The sequence below is a fragment of the Mercurialis annua genome, linkage group LG5, assembly GCF_937616625.2.
Source record: "Mercurialis annua linkage group LG5, ddMerAnnu1.2, whole genome shotgun sequence".
In the NCBI taxonomy this organism is placed as follows: Eukaryota; Viridiplantae; Streptophyta; class Magnoliopsida; order Malpighiales; family Euphorbiaceae; genus Mercurialis; species Mercurialis annua.
The window spans coordinates 41,688,812-41,698,353 of record NC_065574.1 but is presented as its reverse complement, the minus strand read 5'-3'; the positions used below and the strand labels follow the sequence as shown (position 1 = coordinate 41,698,353).

General features: G+C 45.5%; 28 non-coding genes across 28 annotated transcripts; all 28 read right to left on the bottom strand.

Moving 5' to 3' along the window:
• Positions 1-198: 198 nt before the first annotated feature.
• LOC126683542 (5S ribosomal RNA) lies at positions 199-317 on the bottom strand. Its single transcript, XR_007641761.1, has one exon. It is a non-coding gene; the product is annotated as a 5S ribosomal RNA (ribosomal RNA).
• A 232-nt stretch (positions 318-549) lies between these two features.
• On the bottom strand, positions 550-668 carry LOC126683541 (5S ribosomal RNA). Its single transcript, XR_007641760.1, has one exon. It is a non-coding gene; the product is annotated as a 5S ribosomal RNA (ribosomal RNA).
• Positions 669-892: 224 nt separating this feature from the next.
• On the bottom strand, positions 893-1,011 carry LOC126683539 (5S ribosomal RNA). The gene has a single exon (XR_007641759.1). It is a non-coding gene; the product is annotated as a 5S ribosomal RNA (ribosomal RNA).
• A 232-nt stretch (positions 1,012-1,243) lies between these two features.
• Positions 1,244-1,362, bottom strand: LOC126683538 (5S ribosomal RNA). Its single transcript, XR_007641758.1, has one exon. It is a non-coding gene; the product is annotated as a 5S ribosomal RNA (ribosomal RNA).
• Positions 1,363-1,582: 220 nt separating this feature from the next.
• On the bottom strand, positions 1,583-1,701 carry LOC126683537 (5S ribosomal RNA). Its single transcript, XR_007641757.1, has one exon. It is a non-coding gene; the product is annotated as a 5S ribosomal RNA (ribosomal RNA).
• Positions 1,702-1,919: 218 nt separating this feature from the next.
• Positions 1,920-2,038, bottom strand: LOC126684421 (5S ribosomal RNA). The gene has a single exon (XR_007642601.1). It is a non-coding gene; the product is annotated as a 5S ribosomal RNA (ribosomal RNA).
• A 232-nt stretch (positions 2,039-2,270) lies between these two features.
• Positions 2,271-2,389, bottom strand: LOC126683536 (5S ribosomal RNA). The gene has a single exon (XR_007641756.1). It is a non-coding gene; the product is annotated as a 5S ribosomal RNA (ribosomal RNA).
• A 232-nt stretch (positions 2,390-2,621) lies between these two features.
• On the bottom strand, positions 2,622-2,740 carry LOC126683535 (5S ribosomal RNA). Its single transcript, XR_007641755.1, has one exon. It is a non-coding gene; the product is annotated as a 5S ribosomal RNA (ribosomal RNA).
• A 232-nt stretch (positions 2,741-2,972) lies between these two features.
• Positions 2,973-3,091, bottom strand: LOC126684570 (5S ribosomal RNA). The gene has a single exon (XR_007642743.1). It is a non-coding gene; the product is annotated as a 5S ribosomal RNA (ribosomal RNA).
• A 220-nt stretch (positions 3,092-3,311) lies between these two features.
• Positions 3,312-3,430, bottom strand: LOC126683534 (5S ribosomal RNA). Its single transcript, XR_007641754.1, has one exon. It is a non-coding gene; the product is annotated as a 5S ribosomal RNA (ribosomal RNA).
• Positions 3,431-3,648: 218 nt separating this feature from the next.
• On the bottom strand, positions 3,649-3,767 carry LOC126684949 (5S ribosomal RNA). Its single transcript, XR_007643112.1, has one exon. It is a non-coding gene; the product is annotated as a 5S ribosomal RNA (ribosomal RNA).
• A 218-nt stretch (positions 3,768-3,985) lies between these two features.
• LOC126683533 (5S ribosomal RNA) lies at positions 3,986-4,104 on the bottom strand. The gene has a single exon (XR_007641753.1). It is a non-coding gene; the product is annotated as a 5S ribosomal RNA (ribosomal RNA).
• Positions 4,105-4,322: 218 nt separating this feature from the next.
• LOC126683532 (5S ribosomal RNA) lies at positions 4,323-4,441 on the bottom strand. The gene has a single exon (XR_007641752.1). It is a non-coding gene; the product is annotated as a 5S ribosomal RNA (ribosomal RNA).
• A 225-nt stretch (positions 4,442-4,666) lies between these two features.
• Positions 4,667-4,785, bottom strand: LOC126683530 (5S ribosomal RNA). Its single transcript, XR_007641750.1, has one exon. It is a non-coding gene; the product is annotated as a 5S ribosomal RNA (ribosomal RNA).
• Positions 4,786-5,003: 218 nt separating this feature from the next.
• On the bottom strand, positions 5,004-5,122 carry LOC126684862 (5S ribosomal RNA). Its single transcript, XR_007643028.1, has one exon. It is a non-coding gene; the product is annotated as a 5S ribosomal RNA (ribosomal RNA).
• Positions 5,123-5,340: 218 nt separating this feature from the next.
• LOC126683529 (5S ribosomal RNA) lies at positions 5,341-5,459 on the bottom strand. Its single transcript, XR_007641749.1, has one exon. It is a non-coding gene; the product is annotated as a 5S ribosomal RNA (ribosomal RNA).
• A 218-nt stretch (positions 5,460-5,677) lies between these two features.
• Positions 5,678-5,796, bottom strand: LOC126684569 (5S ribosomal RNA). The gene has a single exon (XR_007642742.1). It is a non-coding gene; the product is annotated as a 5S ribosomal RNA (ribosomal RNA).
• Positions 5,797-6,014: 218 nt separating this feature from the next.
• LOC126684975 (5S ribosomal RNA) lies at positions 6,015-6,133 on the bottom strand. The gene has a single exon (XR_007643135.1). It is a non-coding gene; the product is annotated as a 5S ribosomal RNA (ribosomal RNA).
• A 218-nt stretch (positions 6,134-6,351) lies between these two features.
• Positions 6,352-6,470, bottom strand: LOC126683528 (5S ribosomal RNA). The gene has a single exon (XR_007641748.1). It is a non-coding gene; the product is annotated as a 5S ribosomal RNA (ribosomal RNA).
• A 218-nt stretch (positions 6,471-6,688) lies between these two features.
• Positions 6,689-6,807, bottom strand: LOC126685059 (5S ribosomal RNA). The gene has a single exon (XR_007643215.1). It is a non-coding gene; the product is annotated as a 5S ribosomal RNA (ribosomal RNA).
• Positions 6,808-7,025: 218 nt separating this feature from the next.
• On the bottom strand, positions 7,026-7,144 carry LOC126684363 (5S ribosomal RNA). Its single transcript, XR_007642544.1, has one exon. It is a non-coding gene; the product is annotated as a 5S ribosomal RNA (ribosomal RNA).
• A 218-nt stretch (positions 7,145-7,362) lies between these two features.
• Positions 7,363-7,481, bottom strand: LOC126684794 (5S ribosomal RNA). The gene has a single exon (XR_007642963.1). It is a non-coding gene; the product is annotated as a 5S ribosomal RNA (ribosomal RNA).
• A 218-nt stretch (positions 7,482-7,699) lies between these two features.
• Positions 7,700-7,818, bottom strand: LOC126684889 (5S ribosomal RNA). The gene has a single exon (XR_007643054.1). It is a non-coding gene; the product is annotated as a 5S ribosomal RNA (ribosomal RNA).
• A 218-nt stretch (positions 7,819-8,036) lies between these two features.
• Positions 8,037-8,155, bottom strand: LOC126685050 (5S ribosomal RNA). Its single transcript, XR_007643206.1, has one exon. It is a non-coding gene; the product is annotated as a 5S ribosomal RNA (ribosomal RNA).
• Positions 8,156-8,380: 225 nt separating this feature from the next.
• LOC126683527 (5S ribosomal RNA) lies at positions 8,381-8,499 on the bottom strand. Its single transcript, XR_007641747.1, has one exon. It is a non-coding gene; the product is annotated as a 5S ribosomal RNA (ribosomal RNA).
• Positions 8,500-8,717: 218 nt separating this feature from the next.
• Positions 8,718-8,836, bottom strand: LOC126683526 (5S ribosomal RNA). Its single transcript, XR_007641746.1, has one exon. It is a non-coding gene; the product is annotated as a 5S ribosomal RNA (ribosomal RNA).
• Positions 8,837-9,068: 232 nt separating this feature from the next.
• LOC126685110 (5S ribosomal RNA) lies at positions 9,069-9,187 on the bottom strand. Its single transcript, XR_007643262.1, has one exon. It is a non-coding gene; the product is annotated as a 5S ribosomal RNA (ribosomal RNA).
• A 218-nt stretch (positions 9,188-9,405) lies between these two features.
• On the bottom strand, positions 9,406-9,524 carry LOC126683525 (5S ribosomal RNA). The gene has a single exon (XR_007641745.1). It is a non-coding gene; the product is annotated as a 5S ribosomal RNA (ribosomal RNA).
• Between the last annotated feature and the right edge of the window lie 18 nt (positions 9,525-9,542).

The following is a 9,542-nucleotide window of genomic DNA, read 5'->3' as shown; positions in this document are numbered from 1 at the left end:
TATCTGCTGCCTTGCAACTCATTCAACCAAAATAAAAAATATCTTTAAAAGTACGTTTTGGTCCCTGAACTTTTTCATTTTCCCGTTTAGTCCCTGCATTGCAATTCACCGGTGCTCGTTGCTCGTTACTCGTTCTGTTTACGCGATAGGCGATAATAATTAAAAAAATGCAGGCGCGGACCGCAAAAATGCAAAAAAGGGGTGCAACACGAGGACTTCCCAGGAGGTCACCCATCCTAGTACTGCTCTCGCCCAAGCACGTTTAACTTCGGAGTTCTGATGGGATCCGGTGCATTAGTGCTGGTATGATCGCACCCGTCACACCTTGCACGATCATCGTATATATCTGCTGCCTTGCAACTCATTCAACCAAAATAAAAAATATCTTTAAAAGTACGTTTTGGTCCCTGAACTTTTTCATATTTCCCGTTTAGTCCCTGCATTGCAATTCACCGGTGCTCGTTGCTCGTTACTCGTTACTCGTTCTGTTTACGCGATAGGCGATAATAATTAAAAAAATGCAGGCGCGGACCGCAAAAATGCCAAAAAGGGGTGCAACACGAGGACTTCCCAGGAGGTCACCCATCCTAGTACTGCTCTCGCCCAAGCACGTTTAACTTCGGAGTTCTGATGGGATCCGGTGCATTAGTGCTGGTATGATCGCACCCGTCACACCTTGCACGATCATCGTATATATCTGCTGCCTTGCAACTCATTCAACCAAAATAAAAAATATCTTTAAAAGTACGTTTTGGTCCCTGAACTTTTTCATTTTCCCGTTTAGTCCCTGCATTGCAATTCACCGGTGCTCGTTGCTCGTTACTCGTTCTGTTTACGCGATAGGCGATAATAATTAAAAAAATGCAGGCGCGGACCGCAAAAATGCAAAAAAGGGGTGCAACACGAGGACTTCCCAGGAGGTCACCCATCCTAGTACTGCTCTCGCCCAAGCACGTTTAACTTCGGAGTTCTGATGGGATCCGGTGCATTAGTGCTGGTATGATCGCACCCGTCACACCTTGCACGATCATCGTATATATCTGCTGCCTTGCAACTCATTCAACCAAAATAAAAAATATCTTTAAAAGTACGTTTTGGTCCCTGAACTTTTTCATATTTCCCGTTTAGTCCCTGCATTGCAATTCACCGGTGCTCGTTGCTCGTTACTCGTTACTCGTTCTGTTTACGCGATAGGCGATAATAATTAAAAAAATGCAGGCGCGGACCGCAAAAATGCCAAAAAGGGGTGCAACACGAGGACTTCCCAGGAGGTCACCCATCCTAGTACTGCTCTCGCCCAAGCACGTTTAACTTCGGAGTTCTGATGGGATCCGGTGCATTAGTGCTGGTATGATCGCACCCGTCACACCTTGCACGATCATCGTATATATCTGCTGCCTTGCAACTCATTCAACCAAAATAAAAACTATCTTTAAAAGTACGTTTTGGTCCCTGAACTTTTTCATATTTCCCGTTTAGTCCCTGCATTGCAATTCACCGGTGCTCGTTGCTCGTTACTCGTTTACGCGATAGGCGATAATAATTAAAAAAATGCAGGCGCGGACCGCAAAAATGCCAAAAAGGGGTGCAACACGAGGACTTCCCAGGAGGTCACCCATCCTAGTACTGCTCTCGCCCAAGCACGTTTAACTTCGGAGTTCTGATGGGATCCGGTGCATTAGTGCTGGTATGATCGCACCCGTCACACCTTGCACGATCATCGTATATATCTGCTGCCTTGCAACTCATTCAACCAAAATAAAAAATATCTTTAAAAGTACGTTTTGGTCCCTGAACTTTTTCATATTTCCCGTTTAGTCCCTGCATTGCAATTCACCGGTGCTCGTTACTCGTTCTGTTTACGCGATAGGCGATAATAATTAAAAAAATGCAGGCGCGGACCGCAAAAATGCCAAAAAGGGGTGCAACACGAGGACTTCCCAGGAGGTCACCCATCCTAGTACTGCTCTCGCCCAAGCACGTTTAACTACGGAGTTCTGATGGGATCCGGTGCATTAGTGCTGGTATGATCGCACCCGTCACACCTTGCACGATCATCGTATATATCTGCTGCCTTGCAACTCATTCAACCAAAATAAAAAATATCTTTAAAAGTACGTTTTGGTCCCTGAACTTTTTCATTTTTCCCGTTTAGTCCCTGCATTGCAATTCACCGGTGCTCGTTGCTCGTTACTCGTTACTCGTTCTGTTTACGCGATAGGCGATAATAATTAAAAAAATGCAGGCGCGGACCGCAAAAATGCAAAAAAGGGGTGCAACACGAGGACTTCCCAGGAGGTCACCCATCCTAGTACTGCTCTCGCCCAAGCACGTTTAACTTCGGAGTTCTGATGGGATCCGGTGCATTAGTGCTGGTATGATCGCACCCGTCACACCTTGCACGATCATCGTATATATCTGCTGCCTTGCAACTCATTCAACCAAAATAAAAAATATCTTTAAAAGTACGTTTTGGTCCCTGAACTTTTTCATATTTCCCGTTTAGTCCCTGCATTGCAATTCACCGGTGCTCGTTGCTCGTTACTCGTTACTCGTTCTGTTTACGCGATAGGCGATAATAATTAAAAAAATGCAGGCGCGGACCGCAAAAATGCCAAAAAGGGGTGCAACACGAGGACTTCCCAGGAGGTCACCCATCCTAGTACTGCTCTCGCCCAAGCACGTTTAACTTCGGAGTTCTGATGGGATCCGGTGCATTAGTGCTGGTATGATCGCACCCGTCACACCTTGCACGATCATCGTATATATCTGCTGCCTTGCAACTCATTCAACCAAAATAAAAAATATCTTTAAAAGTACGTTTTGGTCCCTGAACTTTTTCATATTTCCCGTTTAGTCCCTGCATTGCAATTCACCGGTGCTCGTTGCTCGTTACTCGTTACTCGTTCTGTTTACGCGATAGGCGATAATAATTAAAAAAATGCAGGCGCGGACCGCAAAAATGCCAAAAAGGGGTGCAACACGAGGACTTCCCAGGAGGTCACCCATCCTAGTACTGCTCTCGCCCAAGCACGTTTAACTTCGGAGTTCTGATGGGATCCGGTGCATTAGTGCTAGTATGATCGCACCCGTCACACCTTGCACGATCATCGTATATATCTGCTGCCTTGCAACTCATTCAACCAAAATAAAAACTATCTTTAAAAGTACGTTTTGGTCCCTGAACTTTTTCATATTTCCCGTTTAGTCCCTGCATTGCAATTCACCGGTGCTCGTTGCTCGTTACTCGTTTACGCGATAGGCGATAATAATTAAAAAAATGCAGGCGCGGACCGCAAAAATGCCAAAAAGGGGTGCAACACGAGGACTTCCCAGGAGGTCACCCATCCTAGTACTGCTCTCGCCCAAGCACGTTTAACTTCGGAGTTCTGATGGGATCCGGTGCATTAGTGCTGGTATGATCGCACCCGTCACACCTTGCACGATCATCGTATATATCTGCTGCCTTGCAACTCATTCAACCAAAATAAAAAATATCTTTAAAAGTACGTTTTGGTCCCTGAACTTTTTCATATTTCCCGTTTAGTCCCTGCATTGCAATTCACCGGTGCTCGTTACTCGTTCTGTTTACGCGATAGGCGATAATAATAAAAAAAATGCAGGCGCGGACCGCAAAAATGCAAAAAAGGGGTGCAACACGAGGACTTCCCAGGAGGTCACCCATCCTAGTACTGCTCTCGCCCAAGCACGTTTAACTTCGGAGTTCTGATGGGATCCGGTGCATTAGTGCTGGTATGATCTCACCCGTCACACCTTGCACGATCATCGTATATATCTGCTGCCTTGCAACTCATTCAACCAAAATAAAAAATATCTTTAAAAGTACGTTTTGGTCCCTGAACTTTTTCATATTTCCCGTTTAGTCCCTGCATTGCAATTCACCGGTGCTCGTTACTCGTTCTGTTTACGCGATAGGCGATAATAATTAAAAAAATGCAGGCGCGGACCGCAAAAATGCAAAAAAGGGGTGCAACACGAGGACTTCCCAGGAGGTCACCCATCCTAGTACTGCTCTCGCCCAAGCACGTTTAACTTCGGAGTTCTGATGGGATCCGGTGCATTAGTGCTGGTATGATCGCACCCGTCACACCTTGCACGATCATCGTATATATCTGCTGCCTTGCAACTCATTCAACCAAAATAAAAAATATCTTTAAAAGTACGTTTTGGTCCCTGAACTTTTTCATATTTCCCGTTTAGTCCCTGCATTGCAATTCACCGGTGCTCGTTACTCGTTCTGTTTACGCGATAGGCGATAATAATTAAAAAAATGCAGGCGCGGACCGCAAAAATGCAAAAAAGGGGTGCAACACGAGGACTTCCCAGGAGGTCACCCATCCTAGTACTGCTCTCGCCCAAGCACGTTTAACTTCGGAGTTCTGATGGGATCCGGTGCATTAGTGCTGGTATGATCGCACCCGTCACACCTTGCACGATCATCGTATATATATGCTGCCTTGCAACTCATTCAACCAAAATAAAAAATATCTTTAAAAGTACGTTTTGGTCCCTGAACTTTTTCATATTTCCCGTTTAGTCCCTGCATTGCAATTCACCGGTGCTCGTTACTCGTTACTCGTTCTGTTTACGCGATAGGCGATAATAATTAAAAAAATGCAGGCGCGGACCGCAAAAATGCAAAAAAGGGGTGCAACACGAGGACTTCCCAGGAGGTCACCCATCCTAGTACTGCTCTCGCCCAAGCACGTTTAACTTCGGAGTTCTGATGGGATCCGGTGCATTAGTGCTGGTATGATCGCACCCGTCACACCTTGCACGATCATCGTATATATCTGCTGCCTTGCAACTCATTCAACCAAAATAAAAAATATCTTTAAAAGTACGTTTTGGTCCCTGAACTTTTTCATATTTCCCGTTTAGTCCCTGCATTGCAATTCACCGGTGCTCGTTACTCGTTCTGTTTACGCGATAGGCGATAATAATTAAAAAAATGCAGGCGCGGACCGCAAAAATGCAAAAAAGGGGTGCAACACGAGGACTTCCCAGGAGGTCACCCATCCTAGTACTGCTCTCGCCCAAGCTCGTTTAACTTCGGAGTTCTGATGGGATCCGGTGCATTAGTGCTGGTATGATCGCACCCGTCACACCTTGCACGATCATCGTATATATCTGCTGCCTTGCAACTCATTCAACCAAAATAAAAAATATCTTTAAAAGTACGTTTTGGTCCCTGAACTTTTTCATATTTCCCGTTTAGTCCCTGCATTGCAATTCACCGGTGCTCGTTACTCGTTCTGTTTACGCGATAGGCGATAATAATTAAAAAAATGCAGGCGCGGACCGCAAAAATGCAAAAAAGGGGTGCAACACGAGGACTTCCCAGGAGGTCACCCATCCTAGTACTGCTCTCGCCCAAGCACGTTTAACTTCGGAGTTCTGATGGGATCCGGTGCATTAGTGCTGGTATGATCGCACCCGTCACACCTTGCACGATCATCGTATATATATGCTGCCTTGCAACTCATTCAACCAAAATAAAAAATATCTTTAAAAGTACGTTTTGGTCCCTGAACTTTTTCATATTTCCCGTTTAGTCCCTGCATTGCAATTCACCGGTGCTCGTTACTCGTTCTGTTTACGCGATAGGCGATAATAATTAAAAAAATGCAGGCGCGGACCGCAAAAATGCAAAAAAGGGGTGCAACACGAGGACTTCCCAGGAGGTCACCCATCCTAGTACTGCTCTCGCCCAAGCACGTTTAACTTCGGAGTTCTGATGGGATCCGGTGCATTAGTGCTAGTATGATCGCACCCGTCACACCTTGCACGATCATCGTATATATCTGCTGCCTTGCAACTCATTCAACCAAAATAAAAAATATCTTTAAAAGTACGTTTTGGTCCCTGAACTTTTTCATATTTCCCGTTTAGTCCCTGCATTGCAATTCACCGGTGCTCGTTACTCGTTCTGTTTACGCGATAGGCGATAATAATTAAAAAAATGCAGGCGCGGACCGCAAAAATGCAAAAAAGGGGTGCAACACGAGGACTTCCCAGGAGGTCACCCATCCTAGTACTGCTCTCGCCCAATCACGTTTAACTTCGGAGTTCTGATGGGATCCGGTGCATTAGTGCTGGTATGATCGCACCCGTCACACCTTGCACGATCATCGTATATATCTGCTGCCTTGCAACTCATTCAACCAAAATAAAAACTATCTTTAAAAGTACGTTTTGGTCCCTGAACTTTTTCATATTTCCCGTTTAGTCCCTGCATTGCAATTCACCGGTGCTCGTTACTCGTTCTGTTTACGCGATAGGCGATAATAATTAAAAAAATGCAGGCGCGGACCGCAAAAATGCAAAAAAGGGGTGCAACACGAGGACTTCCCAGGAGGTCACCCATCCTAGTACTGCTCTCGCCCAAGCACGTTTAACTTCGGAGTTCTGATGGGATCCGGTGCATTAGTGCTGGTATGATCGCACCCGTCACACCTTGCACGATCATCGTATATACCTGCTGCCTTGCAACTCATTCAACCAAAATAGAAACTATCTTTAAAAGTACGTTTTGGTCCCTGAACTTTTTCATATTTCCCGTTTAGTCCCTGCATTGCAATTCACCGGTGCTCGTTACTCGTTCTGTTTACGCGATAGGCGATAATAATTAAAAAAATGCAGGCGCGGACCGCAAAAATGCAAAAAAGGGTTGCAACACGAGGACTTCCCAGGAGGTCACCCATCCTAGTACTGCTCTCGCCCAATCACGTTTAACTTCGGAGTTCTGATGGGATCCGGTGCATTAGTGCTGGTATGATCGCACCCGTCACACCTTGCACGATCATCGTATATATCTGCTGCCTTGCAACTCATTCAACCAAAATAAAAAATATCTTTAAAAGTACGTTTTGGTCCCTGAACTTTTTCATATTTCCCGTTTAGTCCCTGCATTGCAATTCACCGGTGCTCGTTACTCGTTCTGTTTACGCGATAGGCGATAATAATTAAAAAAATGCAGGCGCGGACCGCAAAAATGCAAAAAAGGGGTGCAACACGAGGACTTCCCAGGAGGTCACCCATCCTAGTACTGCTCTCGCCCAAGCACGTTTAACTTCGGAGTTCTGATGGGATCCGGTGCATTAGTGCAGGTATGATCGCACCCGTCACACCTTGCACGATCATCGTATATATCTGCTGCCTTGCAACTCATTCAACCAAAATAAAAACTATCTTTAAAAGTACGTTTTGGTCCCTGAACTTTTTCATATTTCCCGTTTAGTCCCTGCATTGCAATTCACCGGTGCTCGTTACTCGTTCTGTTTACGCGATAGGCGATAATAATTAAAAAAATGCAGGCGCGGACCGCAAAAATGCAAAAAAGGGGTGCAACACGAGGACTTCCCAGGAGGTCACCCATCCTAGTACTGCTCTCGCCCAAGCACGTTTAGCTTCGGAGTTCTGATGGGATCCGGTGCATTAGTGCTAGTATGATCGCACCCGTCACACCTTGCACGATCATCGTATATATCTGCTGCCTTGCAACTCATTCAACCAAAATAAAAACTATCTTTAAAAGTACGTTTTGGTCCCTGAACTTTTTCATATTTCCCGTTTAGTCCCTGCATTGCAATTCACCGGTGCTCGTTACTCGTTCTGTTTACGCGATAGGCGATAATAATTAAAAAAATGCAGGCGCGGACCGCAAAAATGCAAAAAAGGGGTGCAATACGAGGACTTCCCAGGAGGTCACCCATCCTAGTACTGCTCTCGCCCAAACACGTTTAACTACGGAGTTCTGATGGGATCCGGTGCATTAGTGCTGGTATGATCGCACCCGTCACACCTTGCACGATCATCGTATATATCTGCTGCCTTGCAACTCATTCAACCAAAATAAAAACTATCTTTAAAAGTACGTTTTGGTCCCTGAACTTTTTCATATTTCCCGTTTAGTCCCTGCATTGCAATTCACCGGTGCTCGTTACTCGTTCTGTTTACGCGATAGGCGATAATAATTAAAAAAATGCAGGCGCGGACCGCAAAAATGCAAAAAAGGGGTGCAACACGAGGACTTCCCAGGAGGTCACCCATCCTAGTACTGCTCTCGCCCAATCACGTTTAACTTCGGAGTTCTGATGGGATCCGGTGCATTAGTGCTAGTATGATCGCACCCGTCACACCTTGCACGATCATCGTATATATCTGCTGCCTTGCAACTCATTCAACCAAAATAAAAACTATCTTTAAAAGTACGTTTTGGTCCCTGAACTTTTTCATATTTCCCGTTTAGTCCCTGCATTTCAATTCACCGGTGCTCGTTACTCGTTACTCGTTCTGTTTACGCGATAGGCGATAATAATTAAAAAAATGCAGGCGCGGACCGCAAAAATGCCAAAAAGGGGTGCAACACGAGGACTTCCCAGGAGGTCACCCATCCTAGTACTGCTCTCGCCCAAGCACGTTTAACTTCGGAGTTCTGATGGGATCCGGTGCATTAGTGCTGGTATGATCGCACCCGTCACACCTTGCACGATCATCGTATATATCTGCTGCCTTGCAACTCATTCAACCAAAATAAAAACTATCTTTAAAAGTACGTTTTGGTCCCTGAACTTTTTCATATTTCCCGTTTAGTCCCTGCATTGCAATTCACCGGTGCTCGTTACTCGTTCTGTTTACGCGATAGGCGATAATAATTAAAAAAATGCAGGCGCGGACCGCAAAAATGCAAAAAAGGGGTGCAACACGAGGACTTCCCAGGAGGTCACCCATCCTAGTACTGCTCTCGCCCAAGCACGTTTAACTTCGGAGTTCTGATGGGATCCGGTGCATTAGTGCTGGTATGATCGCACCCGTCACACCTTGCACGATCATCGTATATATCTGCTGCCTTGCAACTCATTCAACCAAAATAAAAAATATCTTTAAAAGTACGTTTTGGTCCCTAAACTTTTTCATATTTCCCGTTTAGTCCCTGCATTGCAATTCACCGCTGCTCGTTGCTCGTTACTCGTTACTCGTTCTGTTTACGCGATAGGCGATAATAATTAAAAAAATGCAGGCGCGGACCGCAAAAATGCAAAAAAGGGGTGCAACACGAGGACTTCCCAGGAGGTCACCCATCCTAGTACTGCTCTCACCCAATCACGTTTAACTTCGGAGTTCTGATGGGATATGGTGCATTAGTGCTAGTATGATCGCACCCGTCACACCTTGCACGATCATCGTATATATCTGCTGCCTTGCAACTCATTCAACCAAAATAAAAAATATCTTTAAAAGTACGTTTTGGTCCCTGAACTTTTTCATATTTCCCGTTTAGTCCCTGCATTGCAATTCACCGGTGCTCGTTACTCGTTCTGTTTACGCGATAGGCGATAATAATTAAAAAAATGCAGGCGCGGACCGCAAAAATGCCAAAAAGGGGTGCAACACGAGGACTTCCCAGGAGGTCACCCATCCTAGTACTGCTCTCGCCCAAGCACGTTTAACTTCGGAGTTCTGATGGGATCCGGTGCATTAGTGCTGGTATGATCGCACCCGTCACACCTTGCACGATC